General features: G+C 41.7%; 1 long non-coding RNA gene across 1 annotated transcript in view; it reads right to left on the minus strand.

Annotated features, from left to right (window-relative positions):
* The window catches only part of LOC136019496 (uncharacterized), a 30,552-nt gene extending 20,038 nt beyond the window's left edge, over nt 1–10,514 (minus strand). The window contains exons 1-5 of the long non-coding RNA XR_010614911.1: nt 10,340–10,514; nt 9,535–9,708; nt 5,756–5,888; nt 5,316–5,442; nt 1,805–1,924 (exon numbers count right to left, since the gene is read on the minus strand). This is a non-coding gene — a long non-coding RNA (uncharacterized LOC136019496). The remainder of the gene's footprint in view (nt 1–1,804; nt 1,925–5,315; nt 5,443–5,755; nt 5,889–9,534; nt 9,709–10,339) is intronic.
* Between the last annotated feature and the right edge of the window lie 274 nt (nt 10,515–10,788).

Raw genomic sequence — 10,788 nt, forward strand, 5'->3', positions numbered from 1 at the left:
AATCAGTTTTATTTTCAGCAATAGGCTTTTTTCCAAAACCTTTCTTTTATAATTGAAACATTTTGGGAGCTATAGGTGCAGGCATAATAGAAGCCTAGTGCATTTATGCTAGTATTTTAAACTTCTCAGTGGACCACCAAGATTTTGGGAGCAAATATGCAATAATCTCCATCTCTTTTCATGCCAGCCTAATAGCAGAGAAGCAGTTTTGTGGCTGTGATGCTCCTTTCACCTTTTGGTCACAACAGTTTCACCTAAGCTTTCCTGCTTTATATGCATTTGAGCCATTACTTGGCAGACTTGAGGTGTGGTCTGTGTTTTTTCCAAGTGGCATGAACCAGAAGAGACTGGAGAAAACAGAAATTATCTGATAGCGAGTAATACGGTCCTTTCGAGGACAACATTACATCCACATCTGATACACCACCCCTTCCTCAAGATCATAATGAAGCTATGTCCTGAAATTATCTTTCTTAGCCTGCTGGCTAAGGACTGCCTGTAAAGCATCCTTATGTGTGTATATATATGTGTGTATATGTGTATGTATATGTGTGTATATGCATATATAAATACCGGGGCTGCAGGCACACAAAACTGTGTTATGCTTCCATTATTCAGACACAGTTTGTCAGCCTGTTGAACTGTTTAATACCTAAGAAAAACCACTGGATTTATATTCTTAACACTGTAGCTCACACACGATGTCAGGAAAAGTGCATTTGCTTGGTTTACTTCCAAAAAATATTCCAATTAAGTATCTGAGTAAATTTCCCATCTGATTCGTTCCAGAAGTTTTGACAAAAGACAAAGTCCTGTGTCAGAAACTGGAGTTGTCTTTCTCCTGTGCCAGGTGTCTGTGTGTATATACAAGTAGAGTGTTTGGCTGAACAATTCCTAGCACAACAGAAATCAGAAAATGATAAATTCTACCTGGACCCCTTCTCTACCAGCAGTTCAAGCAAAACAGTGAAAAATAAAACCAGCACCTGCAGTCCAAATCTATTGATATTCTCAAGCTTGCACCAAGCCTTGGGTGGTCAAAGGCCTGTGTATAAAAACTGGCACAACCAAGTTCTTTTCAATTTCCTGTTTCTTTCAAGTTAAGGAGTTTCTTCCTGATCGATTAAACAGAAGAATAAGCTCCAGGCATTTTCTCTGTCTTTGAAGCCTTCTATTCCCACTGCAATCTGACATCCAGATCTCTGGGTGACAGCAGTGACGTCCCAGGGTTCAGCCTTAACCACTGCACAAAATTCCCTTGGAAGTAGGGGAAAAGTGGAATCCGTACCACTATCCTGTAGCAGTAACCCCCACTTGATTTTAAGCTCCATGTTTCACAGTTTGTATGATTCACCTCATAAAAATAAAATAGACCAAGAAAATACATATAAATACCTGAAAGTTTTAACATGTGTATAAGGATAATCTCAGGATAGATGACATTGCATATAACCATAGTCTTCTCAGGAGCCTGGCATACATATTTGTTAACATACAGCTGAAGAGGAATTTTTGCATAATCATTATAAACATAGGGACTGAAAGGTTTCTTGATCACCAAATACAACACTTCGTTGCTGTGACTGTATCATAAATTCTCTATAACTATGTTTCATGTTAAATGAATATGCTGATGGGCTCAGTTGTCCCTGGTGTGGGTAGCCCTACCCTCTTCCCACAAAGACCCTCTCCTGCAGCTCCCCCAGCTACCAGCACCCTGCCACATTCACCCCTTACAACAGCTAAGGCTTATTTATGTTCCTGTATGCTGTTTATTTAGTATTGTTACTTTAAATTGACAAACCTGGAGTTGCAGTCATATCGGTCTTTGTTATCAGCTTGTCAGTTACTTAATAAATACATTCCATCATCTCTGTGGGAGTTGTAGTCATTTAGATGGTAATTCCTGTTTCACAGGTATGTTCTGCAATAGATGCCAAATATAATCATCCATACTGTTACCGGTGATAAATTTTAACAGTTTTCATGTTCTTACATTTCTGTGTACTTTTTATTATGTAGCAGTATCTGAATTTAAATTAACATCTCAAATCCATGTGGGCTATCTTCCTCTTGAAACTTCCTATCATGGCTGCACTTCAGGTACCTGACAGCATTTCTAAGCAAGAAATAACATACTGATGGAGTGGTCATGTCTGTTACCACCAGTAATTAGGGTTATCAAAATAGTAACCAGTTTTCATCCCTACCTGTCAACATAGTTCATTGTGATACTCAGAGGAAATGTTAGAGACCTCTTTGTCTACTGAACTCTGCTTTAACTATTAAAGCTGCTTCTTCTCAGCTATGCTTTGTGGGTGATTAGGGCCATCTCCAACCACACGAGAATGAATACCCTCCATGTTCTTTATCCCAGCCGTTTAATGTAATTATCAAAATATCTGTCATAAGGATCTTCAGATACACCAGTATTTGGGAGAATTCTTCTTTATAAGGGTCATATGATACTAAATGACATGTCTCAATCCCAATTAAGGAAGTCATCATCTTTGACCAGCCTAAGCTATGACTGAGTATTTTAATCCTGGTCTGTTTGTGAAGTGTCCCATAATCTCGGTGGTGCATGAAATTGATTTTACAATTATTTTTTCCACGGAAGTTTTAGACATTCAGGATGTTTTTGTACAGACTGTCAGCCAGCTGCAAATTACTTTGCAGTTGTCTACTTCCACTTACAGGTTGGCCTTCAGGGAGGGAAGAGAGACTAAGTGAGAAGACGGCATTAATGAAAGCTAGACAAGCTTTTCCACATTTTGTATTAGACTCTTCATCTACCCCATCTCTGCCAGATCTTTTCCCCAGGTAAGTGCTTATGAGAAAAGCTTTTCTCTCCACTATGCTTTCAACTAGGTGCTATAAGTCTGTAAAAAGGAACAATAATTTTAGCTGATTTTTTCTAGTTATTTTTGTAAGCATGTGTGTAATTTTTGCATCAATAAAGAGTGACACAGTTGTAACTTTTTCTGTAATTTTAAAGTGTTCTTCACAGAATGGTTAGAGTAGTATAACCACAAGTTAAGTTTCTAGTTTCTGAGCACTGGTTAAAACAACCTAGGAAGCCTGAAAGAATCATGCAGAATCCTCCTGCCCAACCTTCAGGGTTTTCAATACACTTCTATTGCCAGCTCTGGCAGTGAGTGCTTACAACTCTGCCATAACTTTAGATTCCAGATGTGTTTAGTTCAGAAGAGATCATAGCATGCCAGTATTGATGACATTCCATCTGTCATGAATTTTTTGATAATCAGACACAGGTGATGGTTAATCAGATTTAACACACTGAGGTTTTTAAACACAGCACAGTGATTGCCAACTGGTACAATGTGTGTAACACAACTACATTCATATGGTCTGTTCAGTCAATAATGAGATTTCTGGAACAGCAGAATTTGCTTCAAAGACGTTGGTCTGGGACTCACAGGACTTGAAATTTATTCCTTACTCTACTGCTGACCTGCTGGGTGACTTCTATAAAAACCACTTTGACTCATTCCTTTTCATTGCCCTTTGCTGTAATGTCTTTATACAGGTAATGACCTCCTAAGGCAGTAAAGCAACTTTATAATTGCAAGGTGGGCTTTTAAACCTCCTCAGTGTAAACACTGTCACTCTCCATCTATAGCAATCTCTGCATCAATACAGTCCTGTTACAAGTATGATCCATAAATAGTACAAACAATTAAGATACCTTCACCTTTTTATGCACTTTGCAACAAACTGACACTTACTTTGAATGTATGGTTATGAAGTGGCTTATGGTAAATTAAGCTCACTGGAGGTGTTCCAGTTGTTCCGTCAATAGGTAGAGCCAAAACCTTTGTGGAAATTCTCAGCACAGGAAACAAGGAATTAACAAACCAGTCCCTCATTTTCCAATCCTGGACAAGACTGCAATCTCCTCTTATTAATGCATATGTATCGTGTATCCCCCCCCACCCTTTTTTTGGAGGGGAAGGAGGAGAAGGGGAGAAAGACCCTCAGACCCAAGCCTTTCCTTAATAATGACCTCACAAAATAAATCATGGGTTTCTATTAAAGGTTTGTTAATACCTGATGTGAGAAAATCATAGAATCATAGAATAGTTAGGGTTGCAAAGGACCTCAAGATCATCTAGTTCCAACCCCCCTGCCATGGGCAGGGACACCTCACACTAAGCCATCCCACCCAAAACTTCATCCAACCTGGCCTTGAACACTGCAGGGATGGAGCACTCACAACCACCTTGGGCAAAATAGCCCTGTGTAAACAATAATGAAAGCTCTCATTTTGCCTTTCCTTTTCCTAACAATCATCGCTACAACTTTGCTGTCCTCTAAGCCAGACAAAGTCAAAAACACAGAGAACAGTAGAAAGAAAAAAAGATGTGCAATGATGAATTGCATTCAGCACCAAGAATACATACAGAGAAGAGTAAGAATGGCTGTTAAAGAAATCATATCATGAAAGATAAGAAATCTCACAGAACATCAGTCATTCTTATTCTGCATGTTTGCTGGCACAGTAAAGGCAATAAAACAAAACATACGCTTTCCTTCATGTAGCACACAAAAGCAGGATCTGAGGAAAAATAACAGTAGAGCACTAGACGGTAGTCAGCTAAAATAAAATAGATTCCAGTACTGCAATTTGCAGTATCCTGCAGTGTTTGCAGAAGTTTTTTCCTCAAGCATTACTAATGTTAGAACTTTAGACAGCTTCCTTGAGTCTTTGTGGAACATGTTGTGTTAATTCCTACAGCGTTAAAATGATGTTTTGGCCTGATAATAGTATGCAAAACTCCCAGGAAGGCTGTGTTTAAAACTTAAAAAGCTACAAGCAATTCTTTCTAAATTGCTCCCTCCTGTTTTAAGATATACTGCACTTTCAGACATCGCCACATAACACTCACTGTGGTGTGCACATAAGAAACGCAAAATCTTAGTCAGCAGTCTACTTCTATAGTAGACTAAATGAGTACTGCAAAATTGACCTCTAACCTGTTAGATTGTTCCTCAGCTTCATCCTTTGCTTACCCCCTTTTCTACACAGAGAGACTGTTTAAATAATAATAAAACTAATCATTATCTTGGCATATAGTAACACTTACATGCTGGAATGAAATCCCTCTAGCAGGACAGTTGGTCACTGTCCGGGTGGCAATAGGAATGCATCACAAGTATCCTTGGAGCAGCATTTTCAGATGTATCAGACAAGATTTCCCACACCACTGCTCTGCAAGGCAGGGCTCTGTCACATTTAACAATTGGTAAGACAAAGACCATAACCCTGGATGTCCCCCCTGCCCTCTCCTTACCAGGAGCTTTCATTGCCAAGCACAATGTGATATGGTATGGGATAGCCCTGTCCCAGCTGCATCACCTCCCAGCTTCTTGAGCACGCAGCCCTGATAGCCTTTACAAGTCCAGAGTTGAAAAAAAGGCCTGGAAAACAATATCCATGTTAAAGTGTTTGATACAAGGTTGAGATATAAAGTTACCTCGTTTAAGCAATCTTTTTCAGATTTTAAAGGGAAGCAGACTTCACTGTACAGCACTTGGTTCTGCAGCAATGGGTGGGATCGATCAGTATCTGCACCTATGACCAAAACCCAACACTGCCTAATTGATGGTATTTTGGATCTGAGGTATTCAGGACGTAGCATAGACTCTGTTAGCTTCCATTTTAAAAGTTCCATCTCTGTAACCTTATTCTTTGGTGTGTGAAAACTGATGTGCACCCAGAACGAGCACTTACCTGTGAAAACATGGCAATTAGTCCTGCATGAAAGCAATCGAGTAAAACTCAAGATGAGGAACAAGCTCTTCTGTCTCCAAGATACTGCCCCAGGACACAGGACACCTTCCTTCCAGAAGGATGTTCAAGTGTACTGGGAAATAGAACCAAAGGGATTATTTATTGGAAATGTGCAGCAGTGTTCCTCAAAGCACTCCACTTTTGGACTAGAAGGTTAAAAAAAAACCTCCAACAGACCAGCAAAAGGAAAACAAAACTTTTAAAGTGTTAGGTCTGGAAAAAATGGAAATGAGCTGAAATTTGTATTCTGAAGAAGAACTGAAATAGAGCAAGAGAAGAAAACAGCTGCTTCAGGAATACAAATGCTAAATTTATTAATGCAAGAGAGGACAGTATGATTAAGTTGTTTAATGTACTGCATAAAACACAACAACAGTTGGCTTAATGTATTTAACCAGAAAAGCTAAAAACACCACGAGTCCAGGCTGGAGTAAGTTCAAAATGCATTATCTCCCCATTCTTTGATTGAGATGGTTTTTAAACCTGTTTTTCCCTCCTTGTGCTCAATCCTGACAGAAGTGCATTGCAATATACAAGTACCTCAACAATAAAAGTGCAAGTCCCAGTCTGTGCCGAATTCCAGCCGATCGTATGTATTCCTGACACTCAGCCCACAGCCCAAGTCAAGTTAATAAGGCTTCCTTACCCCAACAGGTACCACAGCAGTGAATTATTGTACTGTATTCTTACACAGTTAATCTCAACAAAGGCTCCTTCAAAAAAGCAAAATGGAGCAGAACTACTAAAACCTCACATAGGAGAGAGAATACATGTTTTACTCTAGGAGCAAAAGAAGGTTAGTGTCACAAGTCAACTCCAGTAACAGAGATCTAAGGGATGTGGGGAAACACCCATAAGCTTTCAATTAAATATTACAGCACTTTCTCATTGTAATTTTTCCCCTCAACATGCCTTGAATTTGGTTGTGTGAATCATCCTCACACCAACAAAGAAGTTAGCAATACTGTCTGTTATTTATATATATATATGTTGCCTGCTACTTACCCTTAAAGCAGCCGCAAAGGGTAAGGGAAGAAGGGGAGCCCTTCCTATTCCCATTACCTAGATAGACTTGCAAGTCTGTGGCAGTTGCAGTGGGCTGGGTAGAATTAGGGCCAGCTGACTGATAGTCAAAGACCACTGAAACATTTTATTCTTGTAAGAATACATATATAGAATCACAGCCTCACAGAATGGTTTGGGTTGGAAAGGACCATAAGATCATCCAGTTCCAACCTCCCTGCCATGGGCAGGGACATCTCACACTAAACCGTCTCACCCAAGGCTCTGTCCAACCTGCCCTTGAACACTGCCAGGGATGGAGCATTCACAACCTCCCTGGGCAACCCATTCCAGTGCCTCACCACCCTAACAGGAAAGAATTTCCTCCTTAGATCCAATCTAAACTTCCCCTGTTCAAGTTTTAACCCGTTACCCCTTGTCCTGTCACTACAGTCCCTGACGAAGAGTCCCTCCCCAGCATCCCTATAGGCCCCCTTCAGATACTGGAAGGCTGCTATGAGGTCTCCACGCAGCCTTCTCTTCTCCAGGCTCAACAGCCCCAACTTCCTCAGCCTGTCTTCAAACAGGAGGTGCTCCAGTCCCCTGATCATCCTCGTGGCCTCCTCTGGACTTGTTCCAGCAGTTCCATGTCCTTTTTGTGTTGAGGACACCAGAACTGCACACAATGCTCCAGGTGAGGTCTCACAAGAGCAGAGTAGAGGGGCAGGATCACCTCTTTCGCCCTGCTGGTCACGCTCCTTTTGATGCAGCCCAGGATACGGTTGGCTTTCTGGGCTGCGAGCGCACACTGCCGGCTCATGTTCATTTTCTCATCGACCAGCACCCCCAAGTCCTTCTCCTCAGGGCTGCTCTGAATCTCTTCTTTGCCCAGTCTGTAGCTGTGCCTGGGATTGCCCCAACGCAGCTGTAGGACCTTGCACTTGACCTGGTTAAACTTCATAAGGCTGGCATCATCAGCCCACCTCACAAGCATGACAAGGTCCCTCTGGATGGCATCCCTTCCCTCCATTGTATCAACCGGACCACACAGCTTGGTGTCATCGGCAAACTTGCTGAGGGCGCACTCAATCCCACTGCCCATGTCAGCAATGAAGATGTTAAACAAGACCGGTCCCAACACCGATCCCTGAGGGACACCACTCGTTACTGGTCTCCAGCCAGACATCGAGCCATTGACCACAACTCTTTGTGTGTGGCCATCCAGCCAGTTCTTTATCCACCGAGTGGTCCATCCATCAAATTGATGTCTCTCCAATTTAGAGAGAAGGATGTCGTGTGGGACAGTGTCAAACGCTTTGCACAAGTCCAGGTAGATGACATCAACTGCTCTACCCCTGTCCATCTGTTCCATAGCCCCCATAGAACGCCACCAAACTGGTCAGGCAGGATTTCCCCTTAATGAAGCCATGCTGGCTGTCATCAACCACCTTGCTGTTTTTCACATGCCTTAGCATGCCTTCCAGGAGAATGTGCTCCAAGATTTTACCAGGCACAGAGGTGAGACTGGTCTGTAATTCCCCGGGTCTTCCATTTTCCTCTTCTTGAAGATGGGGGTTATATTTCCCTTTTTCCAGTCCTCGGGAACTTCACCTGACTGCCATGATTTTTCAAATACGATGGCCAGTGGCTTAGCAACTTCACTCGCCAGCTCCTTCAGGACCCGTGGATGGATTTCATCAGGTCCCATGGACTTGTGCACATTCAGGTTCTTAAGATGGTCTCGAACCAGATCCTCTCCTACAGTGGGCCCAAGGTCTTCATTCTCACAGTCTCTGTGTCTGTCTTCCAAGACTTGGGTGGTGCAGTCAGTCAGAGCCTTTGCCAGTGAAGACTGAAGCAAAGAAGTCATTCAGAACCTCAGCCTTCTCCAAATCCTGTGTAGCCAGTTCTCCTGGTAGCTTCCGGAGAGGGCCCACCTTGTCCCTAGTCTGTCTTTTATTCACAATGTACCTACAGAAACCCTTCCCTAGCCAAGTTTAATTCTAACTGGGTCTTAGTTTTCCTGACCTGGTCCCTAGCTTCCCAGACAACATCCCTGTATTCTCTGCAGGCTGCCTGTCCTTGCTTCCACCTTCTATAAGCCTCTTTTTTCCCCTCTAAGTTTCCTCAGCAGCTTCTTATCTGTATATATACACACACACACCTACATCCGCACATGCAGTGTATACTAGGACAAACACCTAGCAGCACTGCACCAGAAAGAAAATCAGATGAACTTTAACACATACTCAAGAACAATATCTGTTCTCACACCACAGCACTTTCATACAATCAATAAGTGTTGAATTTGGATCACTGAGTATTGAAAGTGATCCATGTATGCCTTAAGGAATATATCACTGAGGAATGGTAGACTGCTTGTGACATAAGCCAATAACTGGTCCTCTCAAGAGAAAATGCTGTAGAGAACAAATGTCACTTCTCTGCTGGGAGCAAATGAGCAAAAGTCTGCTCACTGGGGCTCTTTTTCTTCCACACTGAAGAATTCAGTTCACTGGCAACCCTGTCTTCCTCTACATTACGTACACTTCACTGAAAGTAGAAGAGAGTTGTACTACCTTCTGCCTTAAGGACAGAATAACCTTAAAGTTATTCCAAATGGAGTTGTACCTTAAAAGACCTTGTAAAAAGTCTTAACACTCAAACGTGACAACAAAATGCATCTTTCACGGAGAATGGATAAAGTAATTGCTCACCAGGCAATACACAAATCCAACTTCTTTTCCACAGTCGTACAGTGTGTTACAAAACAAAGAGATTCATGGCAATCTTCTGTAAGTATATTTATGGTGGTTCTTGGCTCCCTCCATCCTCAGTAGAGGTTAACCAATACAGAGCATCATCCTCTTCCTGCTGCCTACAGGCAAAATCTAAAATAAAAACCAGATTTTGTCACTATCACCAAATATGCTAAAATAATCAGGTTTATTCTGTGTTTACAGGTACCCCAAAACACAAAAGCAATTGCTGGATGTGTTGTCAGTTGCACACTGCTTGCCAGTCTTAGCTTTCTACTATGCTAAATTATACAAACCCAAAAGTTGCCAGAAATCAGGGAATTTATAAATTGGTAAAGCAGAAAGAGTGGGAGGTATAAGCTGACACCATTAGAACAGTGGGTACCCTTCTTCGGAAGGGTAATTCAGTGTGTTATTCCACAGGTAGGCAATCTGGCATTTCATTAATGCGGCTATAATTTACCAGACACTACCCTGCAATAGCCACTGTCAAGCAAACAACTATTGTTTTGTTCAACTCATTGAAGTGATTTGTGTTTGGAGGATGAGTCCTGGTTTCTAGAAGTATCATAAACTGCAAAAAAACCCATTTGATGTACTTTCATTTGGACTGTAAATAGACTGAGTTGCTTTTATACAGTTTCCTACATTTTGTTAATGTGCAAACTTCCTCTGCAACTAATTACCTTAAGATTTTAATTTAAAAGTTAATCTCCTAAAAATAATATTAATTAATACCGTTTTCCTTGTATTCCCCTATTACCTTCTGTCCTTTTAGTTCCAGGTTTTCAGCTGTAATGGGCTTCAGCTCCACTGCAGGCTTCCTAGTGGAGAAACAAATTTGTGCCAGCTTGCTAAATAACCTCAGTAATGTTCAGTCACTCAGAACTCCTCCATCTGTGTGTCCATCCATCCAAAGGACCAGATGCTCTGAAAAATGCCTTCTCCGCTGCGCCTGGTGTATCACTATCTGAAATATGTTGCTCCCATCACTGCCATTTCCAGCCCACAAGCACAGGCAACAACTGACCTACCTGGAGCCCACAGTCATTCACTTGGTCAGGTACAACATGTTCTTTACAAGTCAACTGTTCCTGCTGCTTGAGCTAAGGGAAAACCTGCACAAAGTTTTTACAGGATTATTTCTTTCCATCCCACAGACAATGAAATCACATTAACTGGATTACTGGAAGCACCGGAATAACTGGAAGC

This window comes from Lathamus discolor, chromosome 9, assembly GCF_037157495.1.
Source record: "Lathamus discolor isolate bLatDis1 chromosome 9, bLatDis1.hap1, whole genome shotgun sequence".
Classification (NCBI taxonomy): domain Eukaryota; kingdom Metazoa; phylum Chordata; class Aves; order Psittaciformes; family Psittacidae; genus Lathamus; species Lathamus discolor.